Here is a 12860-nt window from a genome sequence, read left to right on the forward strand (position 1 = left end):
TTCAAAATTGAGTATGTATTTGATATTCCAGTTACCTGGTGTCTCCCTCCTGGAACATGCAAGGCCAGGCTTGATGCACTCAGCAAAGGCAGAGTGTGGCCAAAGCAGATCTGAAACACCTGGGGCAGGTAATTAGAACTTCTTGAGAGTGCAGCTCACCCTCTTTTCCCTTTCCAAGCTCCCTGAAGTTCTTCCAGAACTGTGTGTTTATTGGAGAATGGACATGGCATCTATGCAGAGCCGCCACAACTTCTGGAAAGAAGATTTTCTTGCACGTGCTCTTTTCTAAGCCACTTCTGATGGCTCTGAAATTTTCAGGAATCTTTCCACTGCCTTCAGAGGCCAGAACTCTGCTCTCTGCAAAGTCACTGCATGAAATACAGTTAGGTGTGAAGGCTCATAAGAGATAGATTTAAAACTGCTGCTGAGGGGAATCAGCAGAATCTATTCACAGAGTAAGGGCTGGCATCTTCTGGGTATAGAATGTCAGTTTTTAATATTCCAGAAAACTTTCCAGCAATTTAACATCCTTGTTGTTCCAAAGATATCGTTGCAAACCATACAGAAACATGAATATAGAAATGAATGTTCTTTTTTTTTTGAATTGTTAAACTCACAAGTTTTTCTTGCTTGATGCTAAGAATTTTTTGTGTTCTTTTGCATGTTCGTTAACATATGTCCACAAAATCAGTGTGACTGACTGGTCTAGAATATAACATTAATCCCCTTCATTGTGACTCAGGAAATAAATGTGATTAAAGCCCTATCTTTTTTGTATTCACCTACTTTCTTGTCAACCAAAACCCATTCTGCCAGACAGCTTGTTTATCTCATTACTGAATGATCTAATCTAAGATATAATTGAACAATCATTTTGGGTATATCCTACTCACCAAACCTTAACACAAGACAATACACTCTACAAACAAAGAGGTTTTTTATTCTTTTGTTAAGAATATGATCTTACACTCTACAGATCATAATATTTCTGAAATTCAATGCATTTAAGATGATGAAAAGCTGGAGTTTATGAAACATTAGCAATAATTGCTACTTTCTTGCTTTGTAGGTGCAACAATAAAATTCAGCCAAAATGATTCTTATTTTAGTGTTTCAAGTAATCTGCTCAGAAGCAAAGCTCAGTCTTTACCAATGTAAAGTCTCCACTGGTTGTGAGGGTAATTAGATGCATGCATGAGGACTATCCATAAATGCCAGCCCTCCAGATACTCCAAGGCAACAGGGAAGTGCACAGGCTGATCCTGCTTTTGCTGAAGATTTCAGAAGTCCTGCTGCCTCACCAAAGGCAGTGTTTGTATAAGCCAAATTAGACAGAAAGCAATTTACTGCAAAGCATCACTTATAAAAGGATAGGGGCAGGTGATACTTTTTTCCACTCCATGCTGGTTTTCCACTCGATTCCAAGTGTTGCAGGCCAAACACCATGACTGTATGGATGGGATGGAGGCTCCTGTGCTCTTTCTTTCTGTCCAGGATGTGTTCTGGACTATCAGAGAACTCCACATGGAAGCTTATATTTCACACTAGAATTAGATGACTTCTCCTCCACACCTGAGTTTTAGAGATCTTATGAGGCAGTGTATAGTGATTTTCTTCATTTTCTCACTCCATGTCATCAAAGGGACTAGCAAATGATCCCTTTTCTTTCTTGGCACTGGCAACAGGAAAAAACCTGGCAAACATTGGACATCTGGAAGTGGCAGGTGCTTAAAAACAATTGATTTCAACAGTACAATGATAATTTAGACCAGCTGAAAAGCAAGGAGAAAATAAAAACTCTGGAGCTATAATGCACTCACATGGGCAAAAATTATTCAAATATTTCTGTTCATTCCCTACTGGACTTCCTGACTAAATAAGGATTTTTTAGTCCCTAAAACCCCCAAAAAAATTATCAGAGAAAAAAAGCCCAATACTTTCAGGCAGTTGCCAACAGTAAACACCAGAATAATCCATTCCTAGCTCAATCCCTAAACCACTTGTTGTACCAGACAGGGATAAAGAAGCCATATGAGGATCTCCAGGCTGAGTCAGGGATTACTGGATGTTGGATGCTGCTGTGGGATCTCTGCTACCCTTAGAGGGGGTGTCACATGTGTTACCTTTATGCAGGCCAAGTCAGTTATGCATAAAATAACCTGGTCCACCCAGCAAACTGCTCCATTTCACAAACTTCTTTCAGACACTGTCTTACATTTTCCCTTCTCTCAATTTCACACTGTATGTTTGGTGGACTTTTTTTGTTGTTCCTTCCTCAAAAACTTGTAGATAGGTATGGACACAACTCTATTGCTATAGGTATTCTCACCTTTATCTACCATGCAAAGCATGATACATTTCTCCCTGGATTTGATTGCTTTATCTTTTCCCTCTGATTTCATGTGTATCTTCAAGGATTTATATGCTTCTCCAAGTGAGAACTGGAGCTTTGCATTGTTAGATGATCTATTGACCAGCGTGGTTTGTGACATGAAGAATTTTCACGTGGCTCTTGAGTACCTGAGTCAGTATTTCTCCCACCTTTTCATCTTGTAAGTGCAGGCCAACAGTTTTGGTCCTTGCACACTTAAATCCTATCCTCAAACCACTTCCCCACTTTACCTGGAAATACCTTTTCGGGTCTCTCACTTTCACAACATAGTTGTTTCATCCCCAATACCTTATAATTCAGTCTAAGAATTTCCAGGAACTTCCCTTAAGGAATTGTCTATATTTTGCAGCCCTGACTGAATCCAGCCATGCTGTTGACACAGCACTCCAAGCTCCATGCAGGGAGCTGTACTTTGCTGCTGCTTTTTGTGGTTATGGTGCTTCACCCAGGACGGTAGTTCAGGTGACAGTACCATGTACAAATCAAACTGGAACTCTCCAGTGATACCCTGGCTCCTACACCACAAAACTTCTCTGGAAATTTACCCTTGATCAATAAAATGTTATGAGGTACGGCATCAAACTGCTACTCTCCCTTCATCTGCTAATTGTACATCAGTATTTAGGGCTGTTATTGACATAGATAGTTTCTATCAGGAAGATTGAGAGTTTATTTTGTGAGTCAGCCCTCACAAACAGCAGAATTTCATCCTTTGTAACTCTATTAGAAAAAAGCAATGGGATTTGTCAGGCAAGATCTGTTCCTCATAAACTCGTGTCATTTATCGCTCTTGGCATTACTGCCTTAGATTTGGTTATTTTTCTCTCAATATTTGTTCAATTATTTTAACAAGCAACACAATTACAGTTTTAGGCTTTGATCCTGATATGAGCTCTGCAGGAGCTTTACAAGTATCAAAATTCAGTTAATTTCATGCCCCTTTTCACTTAGGGCTCTGTCCAACTAACACGGAAGTCACTGAATACTTTACTCATTGAATAAATTAAATTTAGTTAAGACATAAAGGAACCTCTTTCATTGATACCTAAACCAGTTGCACTCTTTCCTTTGACTTTAAAGTGTTTTAAACCTGAGACCTATTAAAGGCTCAGCCTTCATGTGTTTCCATCAAGCTGCTTCCCCCTGAACTCTTTCAGCCAGTGTTTCCTATCCTAGTCTCCTTGGTCTGGTCTCTCTGGATCTTCCTGAAAGGCCACCTCTCCCTCTCCCTTTCTGCCTCCAGAGTAGCTTTTCTTCTGTGTCATCCCTGGCTGTGTGATCCTTTATTTGCAAGTTGCTTTCTCCGTGCACTGCTCTCCCCAGAAGTCCTGAGCAGCAGGAGCCATAATTTTATGAAGGACAAAACTGTAGGTGGGTTGGTGTTACTGAGATCTCTTTGGCTTAGGAAATTAGGTTGAAATTCCCTGTAGAACATGTCAAACAGACTCCCACACATTTTTCTTACTCTTATCAACCCAGGAGAAACCAGCAAGTGAGAGACATGTGAAAAGGGGGAAAGAAAAGAAGGGGGAAAAGTTTTTCAGCATTATAAATGCTTGTATTTGGCTTAAGGAAGGGGTAAAGGGTCAGCTTGGTTCTTGTTTTGTGTGATATGATTTATATATCACTGTTGACAACACAAGAGGCCAAGTCCACATTATGGATTAACAGCTTGGCAGTGAAGGACAGAGTCATTTATTTACTTTTCATTACAGGGTTCATGGGGTTTGGACTCTCATATAGGGCATGCTGGGAGATTTCTCTGTATTTTCCTAAATTTTACTCCTAAGCAGACCTTGGAGGAGAGGGCAGGCTTTGATTTGTGGACATTTGGTATTCCTTTGTGTATTAGATATTGTATTACTTGACACTTGGGACATCTGACTTAGAGAAGAGAGATAAAATAATGTTAAAAATGCAGAAAATATTTTATTGTATGAAAATTAGAATTAAACAATAAAAGCAGAGATTTTTTTCCTTTCCTGGATGTAAGGACTTTTTTCCTTTCCTGTTCTGGATGTAAGGACTTTTTTCCTTTCCTGTTCTGGATGTAAGGACTTTTTGAAAAAAACCAACCAGCCTAAACAACTCAACTAGAACCTTGCACATCACATCTTTAACTCAGGCAATTGCATATGGCTGAATCCCATGAAACTATAAAACAGTTCATAAAGGTGGATCCTCACCAAGAGCTGCTTTAGCTAGGTTCACTAGAAAGTAGGGTTTTAAAATTGAAACTTGCTTTTTCATGTGATATTTTGACCTTTCAGTTTCTTGGCACTGCTTGTTCATAATTTTCCTCTCTTTCCCAGCAAATGCCACAGGAATTTAGCTTTTTTCTGGCTAACCTGGGAACCATTGTATGCACCATATTAATTTAGACAATGTCAGAGGTGGTAGCAGCATTCCAGACTGAAGTCAAGACAACAAATTCCACATTGAGAACGTCTTGATTGTTTTTGTACATTTCCTTCCACTTCAGCAGAGATTTGAATTTATGTTTGGGGAAAGCTGGGGGAAAAGCTGGATTTTCTTTTTCTGTTTTTTCTTTTTTTTTTTTTTTTAATTTTAGAAAATATGTTTGTTTATGAACATTTGAAAATGACATCTTTGGATTTCTAGGAGATATCTTGGCAGAGGAAAGGACTATAAATCTTCATACTCGCATCTCTGCAATCCAAAAAGAAACTGTAAGACCACCAAAACCTGGCAAAAGAAAGTGAAATAAAAATGACTGTTCCCTTTTTCCTGCAACTTATTTATTCAGAATATTAAATAAAAATCTGACAGATGGAAATATTTAGATTGGCCCTCAAAGAGAAGATGCAGTATTATCAAAATGGTTTCTACTCTACTTTGCAGTCTCCAATGCCTCCATTAAAAAAGCACGAGGCAGAGTTATTCTAATGGAAAACATTTTATTTGCATTTATATGGGAGAGTGGAAACCAAAGTTTAAAACCACAAATTACTTTATATGTAACATTCTAGCTTTGGGGTTTAAAGTGTCCAGATGTGAAGAAATATCAGGTATTTTGAACTGAACTTATTTTCCAGAGGAAAGGAGAGGTTGGAATACAAAAAGATTTGCTCTACTCTTTAAAATACCTCAAAATCAAAAATTGATATTGAGGAGTGTGCGATTGGGTGATCTGGGCCAAATAACCAAATAGATTTAAAAAAAAAAAGGAAATAATTTTTACTTAAATTAAAGGTTCCTAGATTTCTCATCCAGTCTCACTTCAAAATAGAATTTAGTTACTGATGATTTATATGTAACTAGGTGAAAAAGAAGGTCATTCATTTTGGAAATTAATCTTAAAAAATCTGAATCATAGCCTTACCTTTAGTCAACATCTTAATAGGAGACTGACTGACATAATTAGTACCTACTGTGATTTTATTTGAGAGAAGAATCATGCTTAAAGGTCATGTTTAAGTAAATTTTTTTAACAAAAAAGGTGGAGAGGATATCTCCACAGAAGGTGTCACATGGAGAAGGCAAGGACAAGTCGCACTGGGAGAAGTTTCATCTTGAAATAGGAAAGAAATATTTTACAGTAAGAACTCACTGGGACAACCTCCCCAGAAATGTGTCAGAGTCCCTGTCCCTGGTGGTGTTCAAGATGTGACTGGACAGGTGGCAGACATTCTCCTGTAGGCTCCCTTTTCCATGAAAGCTTGGACCAGAGGAACTTTCAAGATGCCCTCTACCCTGGGCAGCTATGTGATTGTATGAATATGAGAGAAATTGTGGCTGCCCCATCTCTGGAAGTGTTTGAGGCCAGGTTGGATAGGGCTCAGAGCAAGCTGGTCTAGTGGACAGTGTCCTTCCCATGGCAGGGAGGTTGGAATGAGATGATGTTTAATGTCCTTTACAACCCAAATCATTCAGTGATTCCATGATACTATGATTCTGTGACTATGATCCATGCTGCTGCAGTGTGGATGTTTGACAGTGAGGTGAACTCTATGTATGCTTATTCTTTTCAAGGTGATGAATGAAAAAGTACAAAAGTACAATTGAATGAAAAAATGCATTCCAAAGGCATTTTGAAATGAAAAATGTTGAAGAGCATTAGAGAGAAGACTGAGTTCTATTTTTCTTAGCACTTAACCACTTACAAAATGTACCACTGCTTTTCAAGTAGCCTCATTTGAAAACATTTGAAAGGAGAAATTCTAGGAGGTGATGCTTCCAAAGGTCCTGCCCTCAGTCATGTGTGGCATTAGAAAACATCAGTCAAGCTGATGGGCTTCATCTCCCAGAACAGTACTTCTGGTACATGCCATTCCTAGGCTGTCACAGACATTTCCTCTCTAGCAGAATTCATCTGCAGCAGGGCAGTATCTAAGAGGTTTATTAATAAAAGATTATACCTATAGTGTATTCTATTTGGTTTCATATAAATAATTTAGGCACAAAGGAGTTCCCTGGTCCTTTTCACAGACTTGAAAAAAAAAATACAGCGCAATGCCAAAGCGGATTGTGGCAAATCAATCTGTTCTTACATTCTCTTACTAAAGACACATGAGTAGTCATAGAAAAAGAGTGAAAAAGATTGCCAGAACAATAAAATATGAGGTACAAAGTGAAAAGAAACATAGAAGATGACAAAGGCACATCACAGAGAAAGAAAACAAGAGAAAGTGGTTTTATTGATACTAATGCTGGTCAGAAGGTCACTGTGTTTTACGAAACATTTGAAATATTCTCTTTTTCATACTATACTTTGAAATGAAATGAAATCAATTTCATGAAAAGAATGCCCCAAAACACAGAAATAATTTAGTAGCTTGGCTGACCAGGGCTCTCACCTGAGGCTGGAAAGCTTCTCCATAGTGATAACTCAGAGCAGGGCTTTGAGTAGGTCCGTGACCTCATCCAGGGGTGGTTTGATCAGTCAGAGGTTCTCCTGAAGATGCCTTTTCTTCTTGGTATGAACTTGAAAAGTTTCCTGATGAACAAATCCCATCAAACCCTTTTTGCAAAGGATTTCGGGATTTGGTCCAGAACCAAATCCCAATGCTGTAATTTTAACAGCTGCAAATGAGCTACTCTGATCTGGACCAGGCCAGGAACAGAGTCAGAGAAGAAACCTCACAGATTATATGTGATGGCTGCTTATTTCCTCACTTTGCTCATTTTCTTTCTGTCACCTTAGAGATATCTAAATTAAACCTTCAAGAAACCAAATTTCTCACTTCTTAACTCTTCTTCTCTCCCTCTCTCATTGCTCCTCAGCCTAAAGAAGCATCCTGCAAAACTGCTGGGTTGGTCTACACCTAATGTTTTTAAAATAGGTTTCTGAATCTCTGTCTCCAACATATTCCATCCCATCCCCATAAACAAGCACCACGTTGTATCAGTGGTCTCAGCTCAAGTGCAGTACTTATCCTGGCATAAACATATCTGTTAGGGCTACAAATTCAATGCACCATAAAGGACACACCCAATGATTTCATTTAGGTGGGAATTTGCAAAGGCAGGCAGTAGGAGTTATTATATCCTACAGCAGGAACAGAGCGAGAGCCACTTCCAACCATTTACGGGGAGTCAAAGTCACATTCCATGGAAGTAACGGACAACTCTTCCATGTGCAAATCCTGCATCTAGGAAGAAGTCCATGAAGAGGTAACATCATGCTGTCACACTGATGATTAACTCCTTTCCACTGCTGAGGGACTAAAAACCTCATGGGAGCAAAAGTGAGCCTTCACACCAATCAAAACAAGTGTTTCACAATCTTCTTTGACTCACGTAGTTGCAATTATCATTTATTATCTGGTTATAATTAAAGAGGAACAGCAACAGAACCCCCAAAATAAATATAGGTTTTTTGGTACTTGGTACCAAAGAGCTTGGTATGCTCTTTGGAACTTCCACATGAACACTGCTTGTTCTGTTATGGGAAATATTGCATGATTCTGGGAAAAAAGCTAGAAAATATAAGGTAAATCCTCTACTGCTAACACAAGCATTCTAACAAGCAGTCTAGTTATGTACTGCATTTATAATTTCCTTGGTTTGAAAAAAAAAAAGAATATTCCTGTGTCAGAAAAACAACTCCTCTTAATTAACTTTTAATCCTGCCCTTTTGTTGCAGAGCTGTCACCTTCACATAAGCACTTGCTAACATTTTCATTGTGTTTCATGTCATACTTTGTGCACCTCATTCTAGAAATCAACATTACATTTATATAACTTTTATCTTAAAGAAAAGTATCCTGCCTGCCTTTGCTAATTTTGTGTAAGACTAATCCTAGAATTAGTCTGTTATTCTGTAGTTAAAAATATTAAAACCAATACACAAGTACAAGAAAATTACTTTTATAAATTCATTAGAAAAGGCTGAGCATCCTACAAAGCAGAACCTGTTGAAAACTTACCTTGTTCCAACATCCATGGTCTGAATGACCTTTTTCCTCTAATAAAAACAAATACAACTTTCAATTTGGCTTTTCAAAAGCATAGTTGATTCCTGTGCATAGGTTTCCAGAGCTGTAAGTACCAAAAGATGTAATAAAACATATGAATTCATAATGAGATTAAAAATTCAATATTATTTTTCCATTATTTTATATAAAATATTGAATGTAGAGAAGTGTTGCCATTATTTTTTAATAAGAACGCAAAGGATCAAGATATTGAACACAGATAAGGCAGCTTAAAAAGAGGGGTTTGCTCACTGATCCACTACAAAGTAGATCAGTCAGCATTTGCCTGCCAAATAATGCCACTATAATAGTGGTCTGAGAAGTTGGTGTACAACATTTAAGGCATTTCTGATAGTGCCACTGCTCTGTAGGGTTACAAATGTTCTAAAACACATTCAAAAGTTTCTAAAGGGCAATATTTTTATTCATAGGAAACGTAATGTGCCAAGAGCACCTTGTCTGTCACTTCTTCATCCAGCTGTATGACAACCCCTTTTCTGTCTTCTAGTCTTACCTGTAGATTTTTTTCCTCTGTCTCTCCTAGCTGTCTGCCTCTGGGTTCACTTCTCCATTAGGGACTTATAATTCAAATAAGAATATATATGAATTATCTTCTGGAAAAAAAATATAGTTATCAAGACCTTTATAAAGCCTCAGGCAGTGTAGAAAAGCCAGGATGCAAGGCCAGCTGATGCCTCAGGCTTATGGCAAAGGGCAGCATAATTCATAGTCTAGGGGAGTGTATGAAAATAGAGATATGTGTTATTGAAGCTGGAGAACAAAGGGATTCCTTGGATCTCAAGGACTGCAGTGAGAACAGAAAGTCCCTCCATGCTGTTGGAAGACAGAAGTTACTTTTGTAGCCTGAAATCTTGGGTGAGCCTCTCACAGTGAGTTAGATGCTTCTTTTTAACAGATACAGCAGGTCAGATGCTTGCGCCAGGATGAGTTTATGGTGCAACGAGAAATTGCAGTGACCTTTGTAGTTAAAGACCATCTTCATCTTTTCAGGAGAAAATGGTGACATAAAATGTCTGGCCAGCCCATTCCTACAGCCCCCAGAAAATCAAGTGGCTCAGTGATTTAGCTCTGGACATTTCCCCCACTCTTTTATCAGCACATTTGAAATAAGGTTCAAGTCTATATTCCTTGGGAGGTAGATAAAAAAGCTGCAGCATTTGTGTTGCTGTTTATTGTGTTGCTATAGCCCCAGGTAGGTGGTTAAATGGAGAACTTAATAATTTTTTAATATTATAACTATAGCTATTAAAGAAAAATCAGTGAAATTATTGAATTGTTAATGTTGGAAAAGACCTCTAAAATCACCAAGTCCAGCCATCAACCCAGCACCACCACTGTGCTCACCATTAAGCCATGTCCCTTAGTGCCTCATCTACACATCTCTTAAATTCCTCTGGGGATGGTTACTCCACCATTTCCCCGGGCAGTTCCTGTGTTTGACATACCTTTCTGGGAAGAAGTTTTTACTATATGATCCACACCTCTCCTGGTGCAATTAATAACTTTTCCTCTTGTCCTGTCACTGGTTACCTGGGAGAAGGGACCAACACTCACCTGGCTACACTCTTGTACCAGGGAGTTGTAGAGAGTGATAATGCTCCCCCTGAGCCTCATCTTCTCCAGGCTGAGCCCCCTCAGCTGCCTCTGCTGCTCCTTATCAGAGCTGTTCTCCAGAAAACTCCCCAGTTCCTTTGCCCATCTCTGAACATAGAAAATATATTCAAATAAATTTTAAGAGAAATATATATTCAAATCCATTCAGATCTTCAAGGGTACTGTGTACCTGCTATGATTGAGGGAATTTGATTATGATAATAATCAAAGCACACCTTTTTAGAAACTTCATCCTTTGATAGGACTGCTCTCAAGAGTATTGATCTTTACCTTGCTAATTTAGAGAAAATCTCTTTTTTTTAGTTTGGGTAAGAGTCATCATGATTAAACTGTCTTCAACAATTTATTAGGTTCAAACACTAACCTGAAATATAATTTACAATAATATTGCATGAAACAGGAAAAAAAAACAAACAACAACCCTTCTTGATAGCAGCAATTATGCTTCGGTTGAAAAATTAAGGAAAAAAATGTCCCCCAAAACAAGTTAAATAAAACATTTAACATTGGAAAATTATCTCTTTTTTAAGGTGTTTTTCAGACCCTTTGAAGTCCTTGTTGCCATGTATGACAGAAAGGGAATCACAAACACTTGGAAGATGCTATTGTGCCAAGCTTCCTCCGGTAGTCACTACAGGCAGGCGTGTCCTCCAAGGGCTAAGTGAGAAAACCAATCCTAGGATCTCTGCATCACCCCTGGAGGAGATTCTGAGTCACTCCATCAGCAGGAGAGGGCAAGGGAGAAGATTGGCCTTTCTAGGCAGAAGCTGGGCTTTAAGAATACCCATCTTGAGCATCCCTGGCACTTCTCTGTTCCCAGGAGCCCCCTCAAGTTTTGAGAAAGGTTAACGTTTCTGGGATGAAAAAAAATTCAAAAAGAACTTCTATTGGATTAGGAAATCAAGGGTCCTAAAGGTGCTGTTTTAGTAACTCTCAGAAAACTTCTTGGGAAATTACCCAGGAAACTATAAAATATATTTTTATGAAGTACTGAAATCTGAAGTAAGGACCTCTCCTTTCCCTTTCCCTATTAATTTGAAGTATCCCAAATAATGAGTTCATATTCTAATACCAGATGCAAAGACCAACCCTTAAATTTCTTGTAAGTTTCTTTCCTGCTAACACGTCTTTAAAGTTTCTCTTTCTGGATTTGACAAGGATGAAAAGGTGTCCTAGTTTGAAAGTAGAAACGTGAGACACAGAAAGAGAATAACAAGAGCTGGTTGGACAGAAAAAAAGATTAAAAGGGGGAAGAAGAAAGTAGACCTGAACCTAAAACTTTCATTTGTTTGTGTATTTTAGTATTTTAAATGTTCTGGTCTAAGGCACTCTAATGGAAAGGCATGAATACATCGTGCAAATGAGTATCAAGTGAGATGTCTTCCTCAGGCTCTGGAAAGCTGCCACTGCAATTTTCTATTGGTTTTACAACAGTGTGTCTTACAGAAACAAACCAAAACAATTCTCAAGCTTAACAGAGGGAAACCCCAAAGAAATTTAACCCCCTGTAATTTCTTATAGCAACACAAAGCAAAATGGCAGCATGGAGAAGGTTTCTATAAATATAAAGAAGCAGAGCACGTCCTAATCTAATGCCATAAGTACACTCTTTGAATGAGAAAGGTGTCAAAAAATCATCATCAGAAGAGCTTTCTGCCTTTAGTACCACAGACAAAATTTGGCATTGATCTGTCAACAGAGATCTACTTTTGAGGTGCTTGTAAAAGTGAGAAGAAAATTTAAGTAATGTTTTTGAAGAGATACAGACTTTTATTTTCCTGTGTTTCCTTCTTGAGTAGGAAGACATTTTTCTCTTCAGCAAATTTTCTCCAAGACTCTTACAAAGCCAAAAAAGGATAGATGTAATTTGTGAAAATACTGCTTATAACTAAGGCCTGTATAGAGGAATGCAGGCACATGCAGAAACATGCATGTTTCTGTACAGCTTCCGTGGGCATATTAAAGCATGATTCACTCTGTCAGTGCTGTCCTGAGCACAAGGTACACTAGTAAAAATCTGTATAAACGCGTCCTTTTCTCTCCAAATATATGTACTTCACATACATTTATAAATTTGGAGAAATACATTTATGCACTTCATGAAGATCAAGTGAATTTCAATAGCATGCATAGGTAGCACAAAATAAGTTTAATATTTATGAAATATGGTTCCAATATATTCTAAAGTAAATGAACATAAATTAACCATATTAAGAATAATTTAAAAAATGTTACATATTGCTTTCTTTATGTACCATAACACTTTTGGATATTTTCCAAACATTTATCAGAAAAATTTCTTCAACAGTCTATAAAAGACTTCTATACATTTTCATAAGTGTTCCATGCCTTCCAATATTCCTCTCCCAAATAAAGTAGAACATATGCTTATGAAA

This window comes from Agelaius tricolor, unplaced genomic scaffold (assembly GCF_023055355.1).
Source record: "Agelaius tricolor isolate 1412-34295 unplaced genomic scaffold, bAgeTri1.0.p SCAF_9, whole genome shotgun sequence".
Lineage (NCBI taxonomy): Eukaryota > Metazoa > Chordata > Aves > Passeriformes > Icteridae > Agelaius > Agelaius tricolor.